At 40.1% G+C, this 27960-nt stretch overlaps 1 protein-coding gene and 1 long non-coding RNA gene across 2 annotated transcripts in view; one reads left to right on the top strand and one right to left on the bottom strand.

Moving 5' to 3' along the window:
• Window positions 1-27960, top strand: part of LOC144890870 (uncharacterized) — a 946020-nt gene that overhangs the window by 218320 nt on the left and 699740 nt on the right. The window lies entirely within an intron of this gene.
• LOC144889773 (uncharacterized) lies at window positions 9730-19614 on the bottom strand. The gene is made up of 2 exons (XR_013622058.1): window positions 19363-19614; window positions 9730-10480 (listed from the first exon to the last, which is right to left on the bottom strand). It is a non-coding gene; the product is annotated as an uncharacterized LOC144889773 (long non-coding RNA).

Below are 27960 nucleotides of genomic sequence, written 5' to 3'. Positions count from 1 at the left end.
AAACCCATGTAAAAGAGTGAAGTACGCACTGGGGTGGAACAGCCGCCATTTTAGTAAGCAACTTACCTGCGGCGCTCCATGAAGAGTGAAGACTGCGTCACTGACGTAGCACTGAATGGTGCAGGGTTTTCTTTTTCCTTTTTGTGCAAAGGAGGGAAGGGAATATCAATTTAAAGGCAGTTTTTTTTCTAGCTAGTTTTATTGTGTAAATGAATGGGATTAATTGCATTATGAGTGAAATGTTCTATTTTGGTGACATAATGGTAGAATCACTGGCGTTTTTTTTTGTTTTTTTTTTTGTATACAGGATCGAGGCTCGTGTAAGAGTGAACATGAATCACACAAAAAGTCAAACCGACACATAAAACATATAATAAGGGGAGCGGGAGACAAGATGCGGAGAGAAGGGGAAGCACACAAACACAACATTTGAGAGCAGGGACATCGGGAGATCTGTGGGAGGGAGAGGGCTTGGGGGGGAGGAGGCGTGGGATTGAAGTATAAAACACAAGGACACTGCAAGGACTTCCAGGAAGGAAGTTGGTATTTCAAAAAAGTGTATCTGCGGTGAAATTAGCCGGGGTAGAAAAGATCAAGGTTTTGGATGGGGGAAGATAAGAGATGGTGGTGAACAGCTGTTTCAAAGACCTGGGGGGAGGAGTGGGATTGAAGAGAGTGAGGGAGTTTGTTCCAGATGCGGGAGAAAAGAGGAATGAAGGAGTGAAGGTGAGCAGAGTCTTGATTTTGGAAGTTTAACCATAAGAGGGTTGCTGGCAGATCTTGTGCGACTTGTAGGAATATTTGGGGGACAAAGCCCAGAGAGAGCTGGGGGGGGCAAGGCCGGAGAGGAGTCGGTAGAAGACGGAAAGACCACCTACCTGCCTGCGGTGAGTGAGTGAAAGGCCCTCAGAGATAGCTTCATCGCAGGAGATTCCAATGATTCTGAACGCTTTGGCTTCAACAGCGTGAAGCCGAGCTAGGTGTGAGGCAGGAGCACCGGCCCAGAGGGGAGAGCAGTATTCCATTGAGCTGCGGATGAAAGCCTTGTATGTGGTGAGGAGCTCAGGTGTGCCAAGGAAGGACTTCGCACGACGGAGGATGCCCAGTCGGCGACTGGCTTTGGAGGCCAGATTTGAAATGTGGTTTTCCCAGGAAAGATCATGGCAGATAGTGAGACCCAAAAGCTTGAGTGACAGAACTTCTTGGAGAGGATTATTCAGAAAGTGGATGGGAGGGTTGTCCAGTCGTTCTTTTCGGAGAGACATCGTAAGAGTATGAGATTTGTCAGGATTGAAAGACATGTTCCACTTGTTTGACCAGTCTGTGATTGACCAGTTTGTTTGACCAGTTTGACCAGTTTGTCACAGACTGGTCAAAAAAGTGGAACATGTCTTTCAATTTTTGTAACAAGTAATCAATTTTTTTGTAACAAGTAACAATCAAGTAACAATTTTGTAACAAGCAACAATTTTGTAACATTTTTGTAACAAGAAAGGAATTTAAAATAACCAAAAAAACTATTGGGTTTAAAACTGCAACATGCAAATTTCCGGAACAGCGTCGACTTGTAACCTTGGTGCTGTCTGTTTGCTTTTCTATTTAGTTTGAATTTTTTTCTTCTAATAATTTGTTTTGAGGGTGAGGGATTGCCAACCAATTAGAAGTTAAAATATACGGCATCAGTCCATATTCCCCTTTTGTTTGTATTCATATTCAGACTCTACACGTCCTCTTGACAGTGGCATGATGGACACGTCTGTTCTTGAACTTCAGTGCGAACTGGACACAGACGCTTACAAATGTTGCAACTATTCTTGATTTCCTTTGCTCACTGCAACCGTACAAACCCCTGTAGACATCAAGCTGATGCATGGCTTCATTGAGCAGGAGACGGGCATTGTTTCTCGTCATCTGAGATTCACTGAATTCAGTACGAAACGCTTCCTCACAGTGTGAACAAGAAGTGAGGAACTCATCTGATGGGACTATCAGAGATCGAAAGATGGACTTGGATGTCGTATGCCCTGTTGTGAATGAAGAGAATGTGAATGTGAATTCAGAATCATTGGAATCTCCCGCGATGAAGCTGATTCTGAGGGTTTTTCACTCACTCACCTCAGGCAGGTAGGTGGTCTTTCTGCCTTCTACCGACTCCTCTCCGGCCTTGCCTCCCCCCTCCCCCTGCTCTGTCTGTGCTCTGTCCCCCAAATATTCCTCCAGGTCGCACAAGATCTGCCAGTAACCCTCTTCTGCTGAAATTGCCAAAATCTAGACTCTCTTCTTACCTTCACTCCTTCATTCTTCTTTTCTCCCACCTCTGGAACAAACTCCCTCACTCTCTTCAATCCCACCCCTCCCTCCAGGTGTTTAAAACAGCTGTTGACCACCATCTCTTATCTTCCCCCATCCAAAACCTTGATCTTTTCTACCCCCGTTAATTCACCCCAGATCCACATTTTTTGAAATACCGAATTTTTTCTTTCCTGGAAGTTCTAGCAGTGTCCATGTGTTTTATACCTCTCCCCACCCCCCTCCCGCCTTCACATGCCCCCTCCCCCCAAGCCCGCTCCCTCCCACAGATCTCCCGATGTCCCTGTTATCTGCTGTTGTACTTGTGTGCTTCCCTCTCTCTCCCCATCTTGTCTCCCGCTCCCTTTATTGTATGTTTTGTGTGTCCGTTTTTTTTTTTTTGTGATTGATGTTAGTTAGCTCTTACACGAGCCTCGATCTTGTGCAAATAAATATAAAAAATTAAAAAAAGATCAGGGCGGGATCATCCAATTGAGCACTACATCTTATTAGAGCCTTTCTGCAAACCAGACACGATGACAGCAATTCATGTCCACTGAGGATTCTGTGACACAGATAACCAGAGATGTATGCTGGTGTGGTTCTGCTGAGGAGGCCTGAGTTGTACATTAGGAATTGCAACATTTATTGTATCTGTGCTGAACAGTTGTGGCAAACTGCACTGATCGACTCATTATTTTCTTGTTGGTGAGACTCTGCAGCGTCAGAATGAATTTGTCTGAGTCTGGTGAGAAATTTGCTCCAGCAACCGGTTTGATCAATTCAGCTACCATCACCATCCTCAACGCACATCTGAATTCCTTCGCACATGGATTGTTTGAGAAGAGGTTCTCTACGACTTCTGGTTCAGACGAAAAGTGGATAAATATTTCATGTCAATATCTGATTGAAACTGCTCCCACAACTGTGTTACGCAAGATATGTCAAGTTGTTATTATTATTTTTTTTTTGGATGGCTTGGCTATGGAGATTGAGATTCCAACTTACATTGTAGGCAAGGGCATTCGCCAGATAAATTTCAGTGGAGGAGCAAAAAAATTCAAAGGGGGGGAAAAAATTGTGTGACTTGTCCTGTTGAAGCTTCCAGACATTAAGTTCACAACGATGATTAAGGGGGCATTATACCATTGAAGGCAAAAAAAAAACATTTTTTTACAAATATACAAATGCATCAATTAAAATGTTTGTTTCCTAGTATTGTATATACTAGGGCATGCCCGTACTATATATATATCTAAAATTATATGCCCCCCCTCTATTTACATGAAATGGTTTGGTCCATTCGCAAAGCCAAAGCGAACGGCTTGCGAGTACGGTGACAATCCCCCCCCCCCCTCTATTTACATGAAATGGTTTGGTCCAAAGCGAACGGCTTGCGGAGTTTGGTAAATTAATCGCCATAGCTCGGTAACTACTTCTCCGATTAATATGAAACCTTGAAAAGGCACATCCTCGGGTCCCCAGCAATATACCTGGCAAGTTTCAAGTATATCGGACCCGTGGTTGTCGAGAAACAGCGGTCACAGACAAACGACACACACACATACACACACACATACACACACACATACACACACACACACAGAGATTACTGGAATTATAGATAGACTAGGGCATGCCCGTACTATATATATAGGACGTGCCCGTAAGTGCGTGATGTTACCGTACAATGAATGTATCGTCCCGACGCCGCAGCTCGGATGGCGCTGCAGTTAATCGGGCCCCCAAATTCCTCATCGACGATAACTAAACAATATATTATATGAATCGCACCGTACATACCTCCTTCTAGATCTTGTTCTTGTCTTGATATACTCACTCAGGCTCACTCTATCACGACTGAGTCCTCCCAGCTCCTCCAAATGGCGCCCGCTAGCCGCTATGTAAGTCCGGAAGTGACGTCCTCATTTGACTGTCCGGAAGGTCGCAAATCGCAGTTACGATGAATCGCAAATTAGTTTTAATTAGTTTTAAAACATAGTTTAACGGCAACATAGTTTGCCGACGGGAAATAAATGAATACGCTCTCAAATGTGCCATCCGAGGCAGAGTCTGTTCGCCACGTTCGGCACACGTGATAGCTCGCTGCTCTCTGATTGGTTGAATCGTTTTTTGGACATAGCTCGGTAACTACTTCTGCGATTAATTTAAAACCTTGAAAAGGCACATCCTCGGGTCCCCAGCAATATACCTGGCAAGTTTCAAGTATATCGGACCGGTAGTTGTCGAGAAACAGCGGTCACAGACAAACATACAAACATACAAACATACAAACAAACATACACACAGAGATTAGTGGAATTATAGATAGATGTACCAAGTTTGAACGTAAATGGACTTGTCATAGAGAAGATATAAGCTCCCCATTACACTGAACACAGTAAAAACAACACTGAATCACAGTAATGCACTTTTTGATAAAATGTCTTGATTGAAAATATGCAAAACTATATATGTACATGTTGCTTGATATATGAACATTACATTGGTATACATTACATAGCATTATATTATGCATGGTTACCATGGTAACCAGATGCATACAAATGATGAATTACCACTTTACAGCTTATATCTTCTCTATGACAAGTCCATTTACGTTCAAACTTGGTACATATATACAATACTAGGAAACAAACATTTTAATTGATGCATTTGTATATTTGTAAAAAAATGTTGTTTTTTTTTTTGCCTTCAATGGTATAATGCCCCCTTAACCGCAAATTGTCGATGAAACATACATAATTCGGTAAATTGGAGCCTACTAAAGTGTATAAGAAGGAATTTGCCCATTTTTTTGGTGTGATTTGGCATTAAAATCGCGTTTTAAGGTGGGGTGTGCAACACATAAAAGTCGGTCCAAAGGACCTGCTATCTTTATTTTATGTGCTTCACCATAAGGTAAAATGGGGAGAGGTCCCCCCGCCCCTTCCGCAACCTCCCCTTTGGACGTCCATGATTGTAGGTAGGCCTATATAGGGTCTAATGTTGTGTCATGCCCCCACTCTAAGGGCATGATGTTACTTGCGCAGTTGTTTACTAAAATGGCGGCCAAGCACGCCCATTGGATACTTCCCGTTCATGGTCGAGTGGTTTATCTTGTTGTGCTCTAATATCTTATATCTTTGCTATAAATTGTTATCTTGGTATTTATTGTGCAGGGCGAGGCCATTAATCTGTGTATCGTCAGTCAGTCAGTAAGACATTATTGGCGTTTTTCCACCACGGTACCATACCGTACCCCCGTACCGTAACCAAAATCCGTTTTTCGTTTTTCCATTGCCAAGCGAACCGTACCGAACCGTACCGAACCGTACCGAACCGTACCGAAGCACCCATGCTAAATTTGGTTCCTGCTATAGATCGGTACCAAGAGAGTCGTCAGTCGACCCCGGACCTATGGGTGGAGCTAGCAATACTGCAGACCGTTGATTGGTCAATCGCAATCGTCACAGGACCGTCACGCTATGTTCATTCTTTGTTTGCGCCGACGAACAAGGCCCAAATCTTCGTTGTCGGTCTTCATAATTGTCTGCAAAAGTTTCTTTCTCTTTTTAGCTGTCCTCTTTCTGGCGTCTTTCAGCCTCTTCTCAAACACTTCCTTCTCAAACACGTCCTCTCTCTTTTTGCATTTCGTAAAAAAACTCATGTTCAGATAAAACCAAAACCCGACGAGGAAGTAAAACACAGCTTCAAGTTCCTTCATAGTTGTGGTTGTGGAGCTGTTTGCAGTTTAGTGTCGCATGAGAAATGACGTCACCACAGCGGTCGCGGTTTTTTTTCGTCACTTCAGATAACTCCGCCTATTTTCACGGTTCTGTTGTGCGATGGAAAAACGGCACAGGGATTACCGTACCGTACAGTACCGAACCGTACTGTACAGTGCCGTACCGTACCGTACCGTACCGTACCGTGCAATGGAAAAGCGCCACATGTTAAACCGGAGGACCTTATCTGCCAGCACTGGCCATTGGTGGACCTTGGATCATTGGTGGACCTTGGACCATTGGTGGACCTTGGACCATTGGTGGATCCTACCATGTATTTCGTGAAGAGTAGGCAAGTTACCGATGGCACCGTTGAACAAATTCCAAATTCCTGAACCTTCTGTCAAGTATCCTGTATCTGAGACCCGTCCGGGTTTGGTTCTGGCCTTGCAACATTTCTGGACGAGTCGTGATACAACCTGCAGTTCTGTCTGCAATGATCAGACACATATCTATCTAATTAGAGGCCCATACCTCTAATCTATCAATTAGAGGTATGGGCCTCCAATTGATATACTAATTCATTTTAAGAGGGAGAAAGATTGGTCCATCCAGAGTTATTTATGGTTTTAGTGGTTCTCATGTTGATGAAGACTTGGAACTTTGAAAACTGGTACAACAGTTGATTGTTTTTTTAAAGCGGTGAAGCCGCTTCAATATTTAGCTATGTCCGTCTGTCCGTCAAAAATGAAGAAGAACCTTTCTGCTCACCGTATTTAATTGTAAAGGGTAATTATAAAGGGTGATTTTAAAGGGTTCTAAAGGGTGATTCTAAAGGGTTCTAAAGGGTAATTCTCGGGTTTCTAAAAGGTAATTCTAATAGGTAATTATAAAGGGTAATTCTAAAGGATTCTAAAAGGTAATTCTAATTTGGGTAATTATAAAGGGTGATTCCAAAGGGTTATAAAGGGTAATTCTAAAAGGTTCAAACAGGTAATTGTAATGGGTAATTATAAAGGGTCATTCTAAAGGGTCATTCTAAAGGGTTCAAACAGGTAATTGTAATGGGTAATTATAAAGGGTAATTCTAATGGGTAATTATTAAGGGGATTTATAAAGGGTTTAAAAGGCAATTCTACTGGGTAATTATAAAGGGTAATTCTAATGGATAATTATAAAGGGTAATTCTAATGGGTAATCATTAAGGGGATCTATAAAGGGTTTAAAAGGCAATTCTACTGGGTAATTATAAAGGGTCATTCTAAAGGGTTATAAACGGTAATTCTAATGGGTAATTATTAACGGGATTTAAAAAGGGTTTAAAAGGCTATTCTACTGGGTGATTATAAAGGGTAATTCTAATGGGTTCTAAAAGGTAATTATAAAGGATTTCGTTTGTTTCTAGGCTTTACCTATTTCATATTTAAAATGCCAAACTGAACCACTTCCTTTGGACACGGGTGTGATGTTTTTATAGATAACCGACCAATTCGTCACCATGCAGGATGGGTTTTATTAGAGAAACTAGCGTGGATCAGTACGCTTTGTGCGCCTCATCACACAACGCTTCAGAGGCATAGGCAACTTTGACAATGCCTACTTTCTCTGGGAGTGATGGAAGGGGGGGGGGGGGGAGGGGGTGTAGGTTAGTAGTGGTGATGGTGGATTGGGTCTTATGGGGAAAAGGTGGCGAGGGGGTGGGGTGCATGGTGATTGGGGGATGGTGGGGAGGTTGACCAAATATATTTTATGCTCAGATTGAATATAATTACACTGTAAATCAGAAGTCAGGACCCAACACGCATAAATAAAAAGGAATTCAACACAAATGTATATTTATTTTAAATTATCAGTTAGAGCTGGAATGGAAGGTTAGCAATTTATCAAAAACTGGATGGGAAAGTCAAACTGCCGGCCTTACAGAGCAGACGTGTCCCCAATACACCGCTTCCCTTAGACTTCCGGCCGAGTTTTTAAATTTCCGACCAAACGCTTTCCTTAAAACGTCGTATATTTATTTTGCCCATATTTCGATCTCGATCTCAATTAATCAAGGCAAATTGCCAAAAAAAATAGCGCTGATGAATCCAGGTAACTCACCAATGTGTTTCTCAGGTTAGCTATATATGTATATATATATATATATATATATATATATATATATATATATATATATATATATATATATACATATAAACAACATGGTGGAAATTGTTAAAGAATATTTTACGAAGAAGAATACGTTTTAGTCACAAAAAACATACATAACCATATACGTTTGCTCCATTATAATAAGATATGACAGAAGGGATATTTAAAAGATTCATGAATTAGTTTTAAAACCCATGACCATATTTTCACATGAACAAAATCCTGAAACTCCAAATATGGGTTTCAGATAGAGACTTTCGTTCAATTTCGATTTTAGTTGGATTTAGATTGGAACATAAAAAACATGCAACACCTACATTTGTATCATAGATTCTAAGCTTGTCAGCCCTTACAGTCAATGCAATGAATCATGTCGCTACATATGTTGCTCTATGATGCAAACAGAACTCAAATAATATTATACAGCACTCAACTATCAACATTAAACAAGCTGATGCATTCTGATGAAAGTATGTACACAAAGTTTGAAAAAATGACAAATCAGCAAATTATTAATATTATTAATTTCACCGCAAATTATTAATAAACAGATTTCCTCTATTTCACCGAGAGGATTTCCTCTTCTTTTGATCATATTTTATTGTAATAACTTAATCCAAGTATATTACCAAACTTATTATGGGGGCTGCCAGGGAATGTTTTTAGCCTAAGCCTTTCACGAACCAGTTGGCCAACCCAGACATTCGACTGTGCCGGGAATTAGTAAGTTGTTCAGGGTGCCGGCACTAACTTGCCCACTGCTTGTGAAAAACACCACGGAATATATTATGTCCACCAACGACCAGTGCTAGCCGATGGAGCCACCGGCTTCACGTCCATCCGATGGACGACACACACATCCACGCCTGGCTATGCATGCAAAGCACCAGTGTGACAGTTTATAACTAGCTTGAGATTCGAACCCGAGCTAGACACCTCCAAGGCAATGCACATACTTCTAAGTTGTCCTGGCAATCCCATTAACTCAATACCTCAACACAATTAATAGTGGAGAATAATGCTTTAAATGTATCACACGGATATGTAGTTGGAGGACACCATGAGGGGCACATTATTGATTTTTTTTAAAATCTGTTCTGCTCTTTGGCACAACCCTCATCATGCTGGAATTCCAAGTCCAAATCCCATATACTATGTTAATTTGTAGATTGTCTCCGAACAAGTAATACAGGCTTCCCCAGAAGTTAAATATGGTGACAATCCCCCTCCCTCCAGCAGGTGTCAGTGGTTAAACAACTTTCACTTTCCTTTTTCTCTTCTGCCAGATGCAGAACGTGACTTCGGATGGCACAATTTGCTGGGAGTGTGGCTGTGCCACTGATACAATGCTTAATGTGTGTGAGTCGAGCAGGTTGTTTCGGGTGCTGGTGATAGCTTGCCCACTCCTCGAGAAGACACCATGGTATATTTAACGTCTGCCAACTCATGCTGGCAGACGGGACGACCAGTTTAACGTTCATGACAGGACGCCCAGTTTACATATATATATATATATATATATATACATGTAGGAATCGCCCTGTGTCCGTGAGTCTGTGAGTCCAGATGCAGATATACTTTAATGTAGATATTTCATCGTCAGATCTACTGTAATCTATACCTGGCGAGGCTCTGCATTGTTAAATGTCAAAATGTAATTTTTGTGAAAGCTTTAACTTTTATCGAAATTACATTTTGATTACTGTTTAAAAGGCACTTAGAAAGCAAACGTCGACATAACATGAAAAACGATCTTTCTACATATCTTGCAAAATATACTTTTCCAGAGTTGGTGGTGTCATGGTTGGAGCATCCACGATGTGTCTATGAGGTAGGCGGTTCAAACCTTTACCTGGCCGAGTCATACCACAAAGACTAAAAATGGTCTTTGTGCTGCATCCTTCCTACCATAAATGGTCTACAAAGACTATGTGCTGCTTCCTCGCTTGATTGTTAGCATTTAAAAACGATAAGGCACGGACAAACAGCCATAGTGCAGGCTTTGATGGGCCCAATGACCTCATCATTGAAAGTCCTTGCAAGAGAAATCATATTATTGTTATTATTAAGTTCAGACGTACCATGAAAATCAGCATCAATATGAGGTTCATGCTTTCCAATGCGCAAATAGACAGGCAGTGGCCGGTCTGTCCGCATCCAGAGCACCACGCGGGGTGGTCGGTTGATCCCAGCAACAGAAGTTGTATAAGTTGGAATATGAGGCAAGCCACAGGCAAGTTCTGCAACACCTCCGAGTCGTCTGGTCACCTCTGTGGTCTGACGATCGTCTTGGTGACGGACAAATGGAGACACTGTGGTGCAGGAGGTTTTGCAGGATCAGGCATATTAGCTTCTCTCATGTGTGCCCCCCACTGCACACCACAACGTTCATCATAACGCTGAATGCTCAAAGCTACAACCTTTCATAATGCAATAATAATTAGGACTTTTATTATAATAATACTTACCTCTGTCACCGAAGGTGGACGGAGGTTATGTTTTCACCCCTGTCTGTCTGTTTGTCTGTGAACAGGATATCTCAAAAGGTTGTTGATGGATTCAGCCGAAACTTAGTGGAGATGATGGGTATGTGACAAGGAATAAATGATTCGATTTTGGTGAAGATCCGAATCTGGATCTGGATACTAGAGTCTTTTTCATTTTTAAGTGATTCTTCACCATTGAGAGATGGGGCTAAACCGATATATATATCACGATGTTTCAAAAACCTGTGGACGAGTTGGTTCGGTGACAAGAATAAGCCAATTCGACTTTGTTTCAGGTCCGAATCCAGATTCGGCCTATCAGTGGATATGCAAAACGTAAAATGCTCAGCCTGGTGGAGGTATGCTCTCTACCGAGTGATGTTCTGGTTATGTTATCTATAATGACTCAGCATCAGAATACGCGACTTTGTTGTGTAGTCCTGCATTTTATTGCTTTGTGGACTTTTACTTCAAAGTGGACTATCTTATAGAGCATGGTGTACAGGTTTAAATGATATATTAAACTAACTCTTCTGCCTGACTTCACTCCCTTGCATACTTTAAACAACATCCCACACATTTTTCAAGGACAAGCCTTTGGTTTAGTTACTTGATAAAATTCAACATTCCCAACATGAGCCAAGCATATGGTCGATCTCATTTGTCCCTCATTAGGATCCTTCCTAGTTTATAACTGCCATGGTGACCCCATTAGCCTGGTGCTTAGCGGTTAGGGTGCCGGCTTGGGATCCTGGGTTTGAATCCCGGTCGATTGCTGAATTAACGCCAGGTGGGTTGACTCAGCCTGTCATCCTTCCGAGGTCGGCAAATTGAGTACCAGTTCACTGGTAATTCCCTGTGTGTCGCAAGGGGTGACTAACAGGGTTGGCGGCAGGAAGAGCATCCGGCCATGAAACATTACTTCAAAAAGGGGACCACGATGCCCAAAAAAGGGGACCACGGTGCCCCAAAAAGGCCAACCCCTGCTCTGTGGGGGAAAATGGCCTCTAAAGGTGGTTCATGGTGACCCCATGATGATCCATAATTGATGATCATCTAATATAATACCAGGCAAGACCAAATTAAAACTAGAAAGCATCTTAAAATGCAAAGCCCGTCCGCATCCGTGTATTCAGACGTCGTCGTCTTCTGTATGCTCAAAATGACGAAAACAGTTTTTTTTTAAAATACAAAATGAAAATTGATGATTTTATGCAGCCTTGACCTGTGCCCTTTATATCTAAACAAATAATCAGCTTCCAGCTTTTTATTGGTGAACCAATTATTCTGTGACCCAATATCCAAATTCTTAAAATTTCATGTCAATTGAATGAAAATAGACGATTTTGTGCAACCTTGACCTTTGACCTTTAGATCTAAAAAAAACAAAAAAACAATCGACTCCTACCTTTCGATTAGTGAACCAATTCAGTGACCCAATATGCATATTCTTTAACTTTTGGGTCAATCGGGTGAAAATGAATGATTTTACGCAACCTTTACCTTTGACCTTTTGACCAAATTATTAGTTTGCCTTCTCCATATTCTCATAATAAAGCGTTGTTGAAAATTTGATGACAAAACTCGAATGGTAAATTTTAATTTCAGGTCAATGGGATGAAAATGGATTTGTTTATGTGCCGCTGACCTTTGACCTTTTGACCTTTTGACAAAATTATTAATTTGCTTTCTCTGTATTATCATAATAAAGCTTTGGTGAAAATTTAATGACAATAGCTTAAATGGTAAAAAGGTTATGGCTCGGACAGACACAACAAGCACACACAGACAGCCACACAGACAGACAGACACACAGAAGTGATTGCAAAACCCCATCTCCTGCTGTGCAGGGAACGGGATAATGAGTGCAATTGTTACTTACAACAAACCAATGTAACAGTGTTAGGCTTAGGAATAACGTTAGGTTTTAAACCCACTGCCTGTTGCCACCAACTGAGACATCGAAACCTTATTTGAGAATTCTGTCGACGAAGTGAAAGATTGTTTTTTTTTTCAAGACAGGTCCGCTACCACCTCGCCCTCAAAAATATTTCCTTTCAACACTGCTTTAACCCAGCACCACCATGAATCAGCCCCAGCGGCAATGTTCTAGGCACCCCTGGTCCCCGAGGCCTTATTCTAGTCACACTTCATCCTCTATGTCCCCAGAAAGTCCTGCCTCTGACGTCAAACATGCTATTTTAAAGATAGTGCTGGGTTAAGGTCAAACCAAGAGTGTTCCAGCTTCACAAAATATATAACTAGGTACTCAAAAATATATCTTCCAAGATAAATGTGCATCCAATATTACCAGATTGCCAGTTGGGCACACATGGGATTGTCAATGCAAATGGCCCAGATAAGTCTTGGTTGAGAACAGGTTTTCATGTGCCTGAGATGACAGAATATACAGTCACGTGAAAAAGTAAGTACACCCCATGTAAAGTTTTGACTTTTTCAACATATTTCAACATACAGCTATTTGATCTTCATTTCAACAGTATTGATAGATAAAGGTGATATAATATAACAAATATCATGAAACATTTACATTTTGTAGTCCATTGTATAATTTAAATAAACATAAATGCAAATTTCGCATGTGGAAAAAGTAAGTACACCCTTGGCTCTAATAGGTGGTATTGTGCCCTTTGGCAGAAACAACCTCAAGTAGGCATTTCTTATAACTATCTACCAGTCTCTGACATCGATTGGGAGAAATTTTTGCCCACTCCTCCATGCAGAATTCTTTCAGCTGTGCGATGTTTGAGGGGTTTCTTGCATGCACAGCTCGTTTCAAATCCCCCCACAACATCTCGATGGGATTTAGATCCGGGCTTTGACTTGGCCATTCCAGAACCCTCCATTTCTTTCTTTTCAGCCATTCCTTGGTGGATTTACTGGTATGTTTAGGGTCATTGTCATGTTGCAAGGTCCACCTTCAGTTGAGCTTCAACTTTCCGACAGATGGCCTCACGTTATCCTCAAGCACCCTCTGGTACAATGAAGAATTCATAGTGGATTCTATGATGGTGAGCTGCCCAGGCCCTGATGCAGCAAAGCTGCCCCAAACCATAATATTTCCACCACCATGCTTTACAATTGGTATCAGGTTGTTGTGGTCAAATGCTGTCTTTGGTTTTCACCAAACATGTCTTCTGGTACTGTGGCCAAATAACTTTACCTTTGACTCATCTGTCCAGAGCACATTGTTCCAGAAGTGCTGGTCTTTGCCGAGGTGTTCATTGGCAAACTTTAGTCTTGACCTGATGTTCTTTCTGGACAGCAAAGGTTTCCTCCTGGCACACCTCCCATGTAGACCAAATTTGTGCAGCCTCTTTCTAATGGTAGACTCGTGCACTTTGACATCAACAGTGGCAAGAGCTACCTGTAGGTCCGGTGATGACATTCTGGGGTTATTAGAGACTTCTTTCAGCATCTTGCGGTCTGCTCTCGGGCTGAACTTGCTGCGGCGGCCTGGCCTGAACAAGTTGGCAGTTGTTTGGAATCTTCTCCACTTGTAGATGATCTTCAGGACAGTCGAATGATTGATTTCAAATTGTTTGGAGATCTTTTTAAATCCCTTCCCAGACTCGTAGGCATCTATAACCTTCTTTCTGAAGGCCTCAGAGAGCTCTTTTGATCTAGGTATGGTGACGCCGCACACTTCAACAACAAAGAGCAAACCAAACGAAATGTCTGAGGTTTAAATAAGACAAGTTCCTCCAAGATCCTCTCCAACGATGTTCTAATCATTTGCACCTGACCTGGTGCACCTGATTCGAATTTTAGGTATTTAAAGTAGTGATAAATGTGGGGGTGTACTTACTTTTTCCACATGTGAAATTTGCATTCATGTTTATTTAAATTATACAATGGACTACAAAATGTAAATGTTTCATGATATTTGTTATGTTATATCACCGTTATCTATCAATATTGTTGAAACTAGGGCATGCCCGTACTATATATCCCGTGCCCGTACCCGTGCCCGTGCCCGTGCCCGGACGTGCCCGTGCATAAGCATAAAATTATATCCCCCCCCCTCTATTTACATGAAATGGTTTGGTCCAGCGAACGGCTTGCGTGAACGGAAAGCGAACGGCTTGCGAGTACGGTGACAATCCCCCCCCCCCCTCTATTTACATGAAATGGTTTGGTCCAAAGCGAACGGCTTGCGAGTACGGTGACAATCCCCCCCCTCTATTTACATGAAATGGTTTGGTCCAAAGCGAACGGCTTGCGGAGTTTGGTAAAGAAATCGCCATAGCTCGGTAACTACTTGTCCGATTAATATGAAACCTTGAAAAGGCACATCCTCGGGTCCCCAGCAATATACCTGGCAAGTTTCAAGTATATCGGACCCGTGGTTGTCGAGAAACAGCGGTCACAGACAAACACACAGACATACACACATACACACACACAGAGATTACTGGAATTATAGATAGATGAAGATCAAATAGCTGTATGTTGAAATATGTTTAAAAAGTCAAAACTTTACATGGGGTGCACTTACTTTTTCACGTGACTGTAACTATGTTCGCACTGGTAGAATGTTGGCTTTTGAGTTCCTGGTCCTAGGTTTTGAATTTGCCCGACTAAACTGCTGTTCCAGTACAGTACCAGCACAAGGACCTCCGTAAAAAAAAATCCTTAAAAAAGTACCTCCTGGCTTCTTCATGGACTGTCAGTCTTTATGGACTGAAACTGTCAGTCCGGTGTTTCATAGGCAGGATGTCCTTCACGATGGCCAAATTCCAGATTCCTGCCCTAACCAATCAATCGTCAGGTCTGGCAAACCGGTTCGTGAAGACTCGGGCGAAGCTTCCACAGGCCGACTCCACAAGAAAGGTGAGATAATGGTGGCTGTTGAAGAAGAAGAGGAAGCAGACTAAATTGTGTAATGGTTAAAGCATCTGCTCTGGGTCCGGGAGGTTAGTGGTTCAAACCCGGCCGAGTCATACCAAAGATGGTACGTGCTGCTTCCTTGCTTAATGCTCCATCTAAAGAGGATAGAGTACGGACAAACAACCATGGGCTGACAACTTCTTTCCTGGAAGTCCTAGCAGTGTCCATGTGTGTGTTTTTTTTTACCTCGCCCACCTCCACCCCCCTTCCCATGCTTCCTCCCCCCAAGCCTTCTCCCTCCCACAGATCTCCCGATGTCCCTGCTCTCCATCCTGTCTCCCGCTCCCTTTATCATATGTTTTTTGTTTTATGTGTCAGTTTGACTTATTGTGATCAATGTTAGCTCTTACACGAGCCTCGATCTTGTATACCAAAAAAATAATAACCATAGTACAAGCTTTGATGGACCTACTGGAGACCTCCTGCATTAAAATTCCTTGCAAGATAACCCATATTATAAGAAGTTGTGGATTGTCAGTGATGGCCCAAATAGCTCGATATTCTGAGATCTTTTTCATACATTGAAGAGTGATGGCAGAGTCAGACCTCCCTCACAGCACTATTTGCAGCTTGGAAAGAAAACATGGCCCAGCTGTTGCACTGCCCAAGCCACAGCTTGGCTGATGAGCGCTGAGTACTTGAGAGTGGAAATGAGAGGAACTCGACAACGTTTGAGATGAGAAAAAGCGATCATCGATGATAACTAATGATCATAAAAATGCGAAAATTATAATGAATGAGCGGAGTTTGGTTCCAAGAAAACAAATTAATTGTAGAATAGAATGTCCATCAGATGCTTATAAATGATCATTTGGAGAAGCATCAAAACAACATTCACCAAGAGGAAATAATTTCCCCCATCAGTGGGGTAATGGGACTTTAGGGACCATGACAATTATGTACCACCGAAGCTTTCTCTACCCGAGAAAATCTGTCTTTAAGAAATTCAAGCTTGTGGCATCATTGTCTTGCTATTGTTAATGAAGATGAATCCCAAAGGAACGTAACAGATGTTCTATCATTTATTCTTCGTACCCACTAATACAGAGGATAAATTAGGGTGAATGGTCGAATATAATTTTGTAATATAAGAAATAAAAATATTATATATTTATATAATTAAAATATATATGTAATAAATATATAAATATAAAATATAATTTTATAATCGGCTATAATAAAAATAAATTATATATTATAAATATAAACTTAATAAATAAATATATACATAATTTATAAAAATATAATTAATAAATAAATACAAAATAGAATTTTATAATATAATAAAAATAAATTTTATAATGTAACAAATAGAAATGTAATAAATAAATATATACATAATTTAATAAAAATCTAATAAATAAATAGATATAAAATATTTTATAATATGTATAATAAAAATAAATTTTATAATATAAGAAATATATATTTTAGACTATTGGTAAAATTTTATGAATGGGATTGATGTCGGTTTCGGCACCGACATTGTCCGAACAAAGGAGAGTATGTATGTCTGAACGTAGGACCAGCTCCAAATCCTGAAACACGTTAAATTGTCCCCAAATGTTGTGATAATAGCATCCTTCATGTATTGCGGAGTCGTGCACCTTTAAGGGCCATCTGTTTATTACGTGCACACACGCTGTGGAGCTAAAATGAGAACATTAAAATTGACACTAGGAATAGAAAGAAGGATGGGTGATGGCAGAGAGAAAGGAGAGTCGGGCGTTGTGGGACAAGTGTGGAAAGAAGGGAAAGAAGCATGTGGGGGGGAAGGAGGAAGGGGAGGGAAGGGAGAAGGCATGTATGGAAGCCCATGGGGATGGTGGTGAGGAACGACAGGGGTTAAACTCCCACCATGCTTGCGTACGTAATAAATAGATTTCCATTTAATGGATCCGGACGAGAGTGTTGCCATTCGAGAATCGTGTCAAAAACGTATGTAATGGTAACGGGATTTCTTGTAGGTTCTGCAGATGAACACCTCCTGTTTTCTCTGTGGTTCGGAAATATCAAATTGTGTTCGTTGTAAGTCGGAGCCAGATCAGTTGTTCAGTTCAGAGGAAACCAGCGATGATCATGGCACATCATGGCAGCTCTGGGCAGAAAAGCCCCTCCCAGACCATCCGGCCCCCATGCAGGCTCCTCCTCCGTAAGACACATTTTCCCATTCTCCCCATCAGCCCAGGACAATGGATCCCCTCCACAAAGCAAGATATTTCCCCTCAATCGAAAAAATACAATCCCTCATCCTGATGCATTACGAAATACAATTAGTATTACATTTAAGACCGTATAAGAGTGTGTCTCCCCAAACTGTTGGGATTAAGGCACAAAGAAGAAGAATCAGAGGAAGAAGAAGTGTGTTGTTATATTATAAATTCGGATCTTCTTCTTCTTTAACGTCCACAATTATTCCCACGTTTTTTGTGGGGTTGGCGCAACCAAGTCTTTCACGAACCGGCTGGCCAGGCCTGGAGTTCGACGAAGGTTTGGAATTTGTAATTTCGCCATGCTGCCGGCGATAGCTCACCTACTCTTCACGAAGGACACCGTGGGATATGTAAGGTCCACCATTTTTCTTTCCTTTGTCTCAGAGCTGAAATCATATTATTATTATTATTTAGTCGATTAATTTCAGTCAGCACGACGAAAAGCTTGGCCTAAAAATCAAACCTACTGAAAGAGGAAAAAAATCGAGGATTTCGTGAAGGAGGGTTATATTGAAGGCAGGACAGCCAGCTTAACGCTCTTTATGATAGATCAGCCATCTTGGGTGAGGATGAAAAGAAAAAGGAAAGGCAAATATTACAAGAAGAAAAGACGTGAAGAGATTATTTAAACAGGCCGCGGGCTTTACCAAACCGCCACCAGAGAAGGCAACGAGGGAAAGAGGAGGGGATGGTGGATTTAGTGAGGAAAACAGAGAGATGTGAAAATCAGGAGTTGGAGAAGCAGGAGAGGAGACAGGAGGAAGGATCGAGATGAATATTGAGATTAATGGCGACGTTTGATGGATATGCGAACGCGACTCACGCTTTGTAACTTATGTGAAGCCCGGTGGTTTCCATGGCAACGGGTCAGGGACCAGCTGAGGCGCAGAGGTTACAGCAACCTTCTCTCTTTGTGTCCCTTTAATTTTCCTCCCGGTTTTGTCCCTTCCACCGTCATGGCTCTCTCGCTTCGGGGACACAATAGGTTCGTTCAAATCCATTTTTAGCACAATGGAACAATGGGGAAACACGATCGTCCGTTCATGAAAACCCAACGTGGAGTCATCGTGTGTGGATCAACATCCAATGGGATCTGGTGACGGTGAGAATATTTTATAAACCACTAAAAAGTCAAACGACACGTCCGATATTTTAATGTCCAAAGGAACCGTGGGATTTGGCCGGAGAATCTTTTCCATTGGTTCGCTTTTCCGAAAGAGCCTGTGGTCACGTATCCCTCCCAGCATGGTGAATCGAAGCGGCGAAGGGAGGGTTGAGGATGGAAGGGAGGATGGAGAAGACCGCCTTGGGATCCTAAAGGAGCATGATGGTCGAAGAACAGATCACAACCACATCTAACATTTTCCCATTTCACACCACTGGGGGAGAGGACCTCATACCACGTGGAGGTCTAATGACCCAAGATCTCAGAACTGCGGTTGAACGATTAAACGAGCAGGACATGTGAATTATGGGTAGATTTACTTTTATAACGCATGCGGTGATTGATTTGAAAGAAAAAGAGAGCGAACATCATTATGATCACTTATTGGCTCAGAGGCCCTGCAAAAATAACCTGCTTACCCGATACGGTATCCACGGAGGTAGAGCACGTGGGAGAGATGAGAAAGAGCGTGAAGAAGGATAGTAGAGCGAAGAGAAATCCATTTCTCATTGCACGTTGCCTTGTTCCTCTCTCTCGCTCTCTCTCTCTCTCTCTCTCTCTCTCTCTCTCTCTCTCTCTCTGTCTCTCTCTCTCTCTCTCTCTGTCTCTCTCTCTCTCTCTCTCTCTCTGTCTGTCTCTTTTCCCCTTGCTTTTCTCCAAAGAAAAATCCTGCCTCCGCCTGTCCGCTGCTTTTTCTATCTGTCTGACGGTCTTTTTCTTCTGGCAATGCAACTGTCTGAACCGAGACAGCTAAGGGGGTTTTTTTTCTTGCCTCGACCTCTCCCCTCCCCACTCTATCCCCGCCCAGTCACCTGTCTCCACTCTCCCTCTCACCTCCCCTTCTCTTCCCCTCTCCCTCTCACCTCCCTATTCCCCTCCCTGACTCCGCCTTGTCATTTGCCTCATCACGCCCCTACTATTCACATGTCGTTGTTGCTCGTCACATTGTCACTCACCTTTTGACACTGGTGACATTTCCTTAAGGTCAGCGCTAAAACAAAATAGGTAACTATTATACATACATCTTAATGTATATATATATATATATATATATATATATATATATATATATATAAATATGTATATATATATATATATCTATATATAGATATAGATATAGATATATACATACATATATATATATATATATATACACACATATATATATATGACATGCTCTCTTTTTAGTCCTCTTAATAGAGCTCTGTTTTATTAGGAAATCAATCTCACAGCCGTTGCAAATTAGGATTGTAAAATAAAATGGTTACATAATAGTGTTCACGTCTTGGGTACCCAGATGGAGGCCATCTCAGTACATCTCAGCACGCAGACTCACATCATTGGACCACTTATCGAATGTGCCGCAATGAACAGCAAACCACAAAGTGGATGTTTGCATCCGTTAGTGGCTGATGCTGTTAAAATCAAGGAGGGCTGAGCACCTTACCATGGGAAAGATAGCTCAAGTTTGGAATTAATGGATTTGTCATGCATTTGGAACTACAAAACCACTATTTGCTGATCACCCTACCCTCCCCTCCTCACCCCTCACCTCCGGCGCCTGACAAACAGATATTGATTAACTAGACATCTGCGATCACAAAGTGATCGCCTGCGACTTACCCTTGGCCCGTGATCCGATGTTGGACATATTTTCTCAGACGCCATTTGACCTTGACCTTCAACATTTAAGGATGCAGTGTAAATTAAGAAAATGTGTCCCCATCTACAATCTGTCAATAAAACTCAACATCATGAAAATCGGAGGAAAATTATTCGAGTTATGATGAGAAAGGTGTTTTTTGTTAATTAGGCCACAATCTGAAAAAAGTAGGTCAAGGACACTAAACAGATGTCAGGTGCACAATGTTGCTGCAGGTACACAATTATGATGCAAGAGCATATTGGAAGGCCAAATGGTCTTTGAGATTCCGCATTGGCAAAATTGAGCGATGACAAAAACGCATTTTTTTAGAGCACCATTTGACCTTCACCTTTAACCCAGAGGGGTATGATGTGAATTAAGCGTAAATGCACTTTACTCTAGGCTATCTATGGAGGGCAATTTCATTCTCATCGGACAAACTTTGGTGGAGGTAAAGTGGACTTAGTCTCCCCAGTGGTGAGAAATGTTAAAATGACTATAATTGGGTTATGACCTTAAATTTAGGTCAATATCAAAATAATTTATGTCAACCCTGCATACTTTGTATTCAAATTATTGATGCAAAATTTCATTCTGAAAGTCCTCGGACATTGCCAGAAAAAAGGGCGAAAAACCTAAATGGTGGTTTAGTACTCCGAGGGGTGTAAGACCTTGATCTTTAACATTTTTTTTTTTTTTTTAGGTATACAAGATCGAGGCTCGTGTAAGAGCTAACATTAATCACACAGAAAGACAAACCGACACATCAATCATATAATAAGGGGAGCGGTAGACAAGATGGGGAGAGAGGGGGAAGGACACAAACACAACATTTGAGAGCAGGGACATCGGGAGATCTGTGGGAGAGAGAGGGCTTGGGGGGTGGAGAAGGCGTGGGAAGGGGTGGGGGGTGGGAGAAGTATAAAACATATGGACACTGCAAGGACCTCCAGGAAAGAAGTTAGAATTTCAAAAAAAGTGGATCTGGGGTGAATTAGCGGGGGTAGAAAAGATCAAGGTTTTGGATGGGGGAAGATAAGAGATGGTGGTGAACAGCTGTTTTAAAGACCTGGAGGGAGGAGTGGGATTGAAGGGAGTGTGGGAGTTTGTTCCAGAGGCAGGACAAAAGAGGAATGAAAGAGTGAAGGTAAGCAGATAGCCTAGATTTTGGCAGTTTAACCATAAGAGAGTTGCTGGCAGATCTTGTGCGACCTGTAGAAATATTTTGGGGACAGAGCACAGAGAGAGCTGGGGGAGCAAGGCCGGAGAGGAGTCGGTAGAGGACAGAAACACCACCAACCTGCCTGCGGTGAGTGAGGAAATGGCCCTCGGAGTTAGCTTCATCGCGGGAGAACATTAAGGGGTATAATGTAAATAAAGCATAATTGTGCCTCGCACTAAGCTATTCAGGGCAATTTTGTTCCGATTGGACAATCTTTAGTCGACAAAACATTATGGTGAAAAAAATGTTTAAATAATTACTATATATAGGTCATGACCTTAAAATTAAGTCAATGTCAAAAACTAGGTCAATCCACATACTTTCTGTTCACATTATTGATGCCAAATTTTCATTTCAAAAGTACTAGCCGTCTCCGAGATACAGTGAAATTTGGAGTGTTGTGACTGCAGGATGAAATAAGTAAATAAATAATAATAATAACAATAACTAATAATTTTCTACTTGGAGGTTTAGTGCTCCTTGGGGCCCAACAAACTCTGTGGTAACATTTAAAATTAGGGCCGCAAATTGTAGAAACAAACACTACAACAGCAATAAGCCCCCCCCCCCCCCTATGCTCGGATGAGTCTGGCTTATCAGCACCATTATAATCATCACCATCATTATAATCACCACCGTCATCATTATAATCATCACCATCATCATTATAATCACCACCATCACTATAATCACCACCTTCATCATTATAATCACCGTCACTATAATCATCGCCGCCATCATTATAATCATCACGATCATCATTATAGTCACCACCTTAATCATTATAATCATCACCATCATCATTATAATCATCATCACCATCATTATAATCATAACCAGCATCATTATAATCATCACCATCACAATAGTCACCACCATGATGATCATCATTATAATCAGCAGTATACTCTTCACCATGATCATATAATCACCACCACCATCATTATAATCATCACCCTCATTATAATCACCACCATTATCATTATAATCATTACCATCATTATTATAATCAACACCATCAGCATTATACTCATCACCATCATCATATAATCACCACAATCAGCATTATAATCATCACCATCATCATATAATCACCACCATTATATTATAATAATAACCATCATTATTATAATCAACCATCATCATCATCATAATAATCGCCATCATTATACTCACCACAATAATTATAATCGCACCATCATCATTATAATCATCACCATCATCATGATGATAATCACCACCTTCATCATTATAATAATCACCATCATCATAATCATCATCACCATCATTATAATCATCACCATCATCATTATAATCATCACTGCCATCATTATAATCATCACCACCATCATTATAATCATCACTGCCATCATTATAATCATCACCACCATCATTATAATCATCGCCGCCATCATTATAATCATCACCACCATCATTATAATCATCGACATCATCATTATATTCATCACCATCATCATTATAATCACCACCTTCATCATTATAATCATCACCATCATCATTATAATCGCCACCATCATCATTATAATCATCACCATCAACATTATAATCATACCCACCATCATTATAAGCATCACCATCATCATTATAATCATCACCACCATCATTATAATCATCACCATCATCATTATAATCACCACCTTCATCATTATAATCATCACCATCATCATTATAATCATAACCACCATCATTATAATCATCACTGCCATCATTATAATCACCATAATAAGCATTATACTCTTCACCATCATCCTATAATCACCACCACCATCATTATTATTATAATCATAACCATCATTATATAATCACCACCATCATCATTATAATCATTACCATCATTATTATAATCAACACCATCAGCATTATACCCATCACCATCATAATATAATCACCACAATCGGCATTATAATAATCACCATCATCATATAATCACCACCATTATCATTATAATAATTACCATCATTATTATAATCAACACCATCATCATGATAATAATCGCCTTCATTATACTCACCACCATAATTATAATCACCACCATCAGCATGATAATCAACACCATCATCATCAGCATTATAATCATCACCATCATCATATAATCACCACCATTATATTATAATAATTACCATCATTATAATCATCACCATCATCATTATAATCATCACCGCCATCATTACAATCATCACCACCATCATTATATCATCACCGCCATCATTATAATCATCACCACCATCATTATAATCATCACCCTCATTATAATCACCACCATTATCATTATAATCATTACCATCATTATTATAATCAACACCATCAGCATTATACTCATCACCATCATCATATAATCACCACAATCAGCATTATAATCATCACCATCATCATATAATCACCACCATTATATTATAATAATAACCATCATTATTATAATCAACCATCATCATCATCATAATAATCGCCATCATTATACTCACCACAATAATTATAATCGCACCATCATCATTATAATCATCACCATCATCATGATGATAATCACCACCTTCATCATTATAATAATCACCATCATCATAATCATCATCACCATCATTATAATCATCACCATCATCATTATAATCATCACTGCCATCATTATAATCATCACCACCATCATTATAATCATCACTGCCATCATTATAATCATCACCACCATCATTATAATCATCGCCGCCATCATTATAATCATCACCACCATCATTATAATCATCGACATCATCATTATATTCATCACCATCATCATTATAATCACCACCTTCATCATTATAATCATCACCATCATCATTATAATCGCCACCATCATCATTATAATCATCACCATCAACATTATAATCATACCCACCATCATTATAAGCATCACCATCATCATTATAATCATCACCACCATCATTGTAATCATCACCATCATCATTATAATCACCACCTTCATCATTATAATCATCACCATCATCATTATAATCATAACCACCATCATTATAATCATCACTGCCATCATTATAATCACCATAATAAGCATTATACTCTTCACCATCATCCTATAATCACCACCACCATCATTATTATTATAATCATAACCATCATTATATAATCACCACCATCATCATTATAATCATTACCATCATTATTATAATCAACACCATCAGCATTATACCCATCACCATCATAATATAATCACCACAATCGGCATTATAATAATCACCATCATCATATAATCACCACCATTATCATTATAATAATTACCATCATTATTATAATCATCACCATCATCATGATAATAATCGCCTTCATTATACTCACCACAATAATTATAATCGCACCATCATCATTATAATCATCACCATCATCATGATGATAATCACCACCTTCATCATTATAATCATCACCATCATCATAATCATCATCACCATCATCATAATCATCACCATCATCATTATAATCATCACCGCCATCATTACAATCATCACCACCATCATTATATCATCACCGCCATCATTATAATCATCACCACCATCATTATAATCATCACCACCATCATTATACTCATCGCCATCATCATTATATTCATCACCATCATCAGTATAATCACCACCTTCATCATTATAATCATCACCATAATCATTATAATCCCCACCATCATCATTATAATCATCACCATCAACATTATGATCATAACCACCATCATTATAATCATCACCATCATCATTATAATCATCATCACCATCATTATAATCATCACCATCATCATTATAATCACAACTTTCATCATTATAATCATCACCATCATCATTATAATCATCACTGCCATCATTATAATCACCATAAGCATTATACTCTTCACCATCATCATATAATCACCACCACCATCATTATTATAATCATCACCATCATTATATAATCACCACCATCATTATAATCATTACCATCATTATTATAATCAACACCATCAGCATTATACCCATCACCATCATCATATAATCACCACAATCAGCATTATAATCATCACCATCATCATATAATCACCACCATTATCATTATAATCATCACCATCATTATATAATCACCACCATCATTATTAAAATCATTACCATCATTATTATAATCAACACCATCAGCATTATAATATTTACCATCATTATTATAATCAACACCATCATCATTATAATAATCGCCTTCATTATACTCACCACCATAATTATAGTCACCACGATCAGCATTATAATCAACACCATCATCATCATCATTATAATCACCATCGTCATTATAATCAACACCTCATCATTCTAATCATCACCATGGTGTTGTTGTTTCGTATGCAGCCCGTGGCTGCTGGTTGCATCATTTTTCTGGAAGCACGTTTGTGCCGCTGATGCAGTGCCCCCCATTACCAGTAAGCAGGACTCATCTATCTATAATTCCAGTAATCTCTGTCTGTCTGTCTGTACGTCTGTACGTTTGTCTGTGACCGCTGTTTCTCGACAACCACGGGTCCGATATACTTTTAACTTGCCAGGTATATTGCTGGGGACCCGAGGATGTGCCTTTTCAAGGTTTCATATTAATCGGACAATTACTTACCGAGCTATGTCCAAAAAACGATTCAACCAATCAGAGAGCAGCGAACGATCGCGTGTGCCGAACGTGGCGGGCACACTCTGCCTCGGATGGCACATTTGAGAGCGTATTCATTTATTTCACGTTTGCAAACTATGTTGGCGTTAAACTATGTTTTACAACTAATAAAAACGAATTTGCGATTCATTCGCTTTCCTGCGCGTTTGTGCACGCGATGGCGATTTCTTTACCAAACTCCGGAAGCCGTTCGCTTTGGACCAAACCATTGCATGTAAATAGAGGGGGGGGGGATTGTCACCACTCGCAAGCCGTTCGCTTTGGACCAAACCATTTCATGTAAATAGAGGGGGGGGATATAATTTTAGATATAGATATAGTACGGGCATGCCCTAGTTTTGTTAATCTCGGAAGGATGACAGGCTGAGTCAACACCCTTGACGTTAATTCAATGATCGACCGGGATTGGACTCAGGATTCTAGGATCCCAAGCCGGCACCCTAACCGTGAAGCCAACACCAGGCTTATCATCACCATCATCATGATAATCACTATCATCTCCACTATAATCACCACTATCATCATTGTAATCAACACCATCAGCATTATACTCATCACCATCATCATATAATCACCATAATCAGCATTATAATCATCACCATCATTATATAATCACCACCATTATTATAACCATTACCATCATTATTATAATCATCACCATCATCATTATAATCATCACCACCATCATTATAATCATCACCATCGTCATTATAATCATCACCGTCACTATAATCACCACCTTCGTCATCATAATCATTGCCGCCATCATTATAATCATCATCACCGTCATTATAATCATCACCGGTATTATAATCATCACCATCATCATTATAATCATCACCATCATCATTATAATCACCACCATCATCATTATAATCACCACCATCATTATTATAATCAACACCATCATCATTGTAATACTCACCATCATATATTCACTACCATAATTATAATCAACACCATCACCATTATAATAATCACCATCATCATTATAATCATCACCATCATCATTATAATCATCACCACCATCATTATCATCACTACCATCAGCATTATACCCATTATCATCATCATTATAATCATCACCATAATTATAATCACTGCCATCAGCATTATAACCATAATCATCATTATAATCACCATAATCAGCATTGTACTCTTCACCATCATCATCTAATCGCCACCATCATCATTATAATCATCACCATCATCATTATAATCATCACCATCATCATTATAATCAGCACCATCATCATTATAAGCATCACCAGCATCATATAATCACCACCATCATCATTATAATAATTACCATCCGCATTATAATCAACACCATCATCATCATCATTACAATCACCACCATCATTATTATAATCAACACCATCATCATTGTAATACTCGCCATCATATATTCACCACCATAATTATAATCAACACCATCACCATTATAATCATCACCATCATCATTATAATAATCACCAT

This window comes from Myxine glutinosa, chromosome 1 (genome assembly GCF_964187855.1).
Source record: "Myxine glutinosa chromosome 1, kmMyxGlut1.1, whole genome shotgun sequence".
In the NCBI taxonomy this organism is placed as follows: Eukaryota; Metazoa; Chordata; class Myxini; order Myxiniformes; family Myxinidae; genus Myxine; species Myxine glutinosa.
The sequence above is the reverse complement of the archived record's forward strand: the minus strand, read 5'-3'. Positions and strand labels throughout refer to the sequence as shown.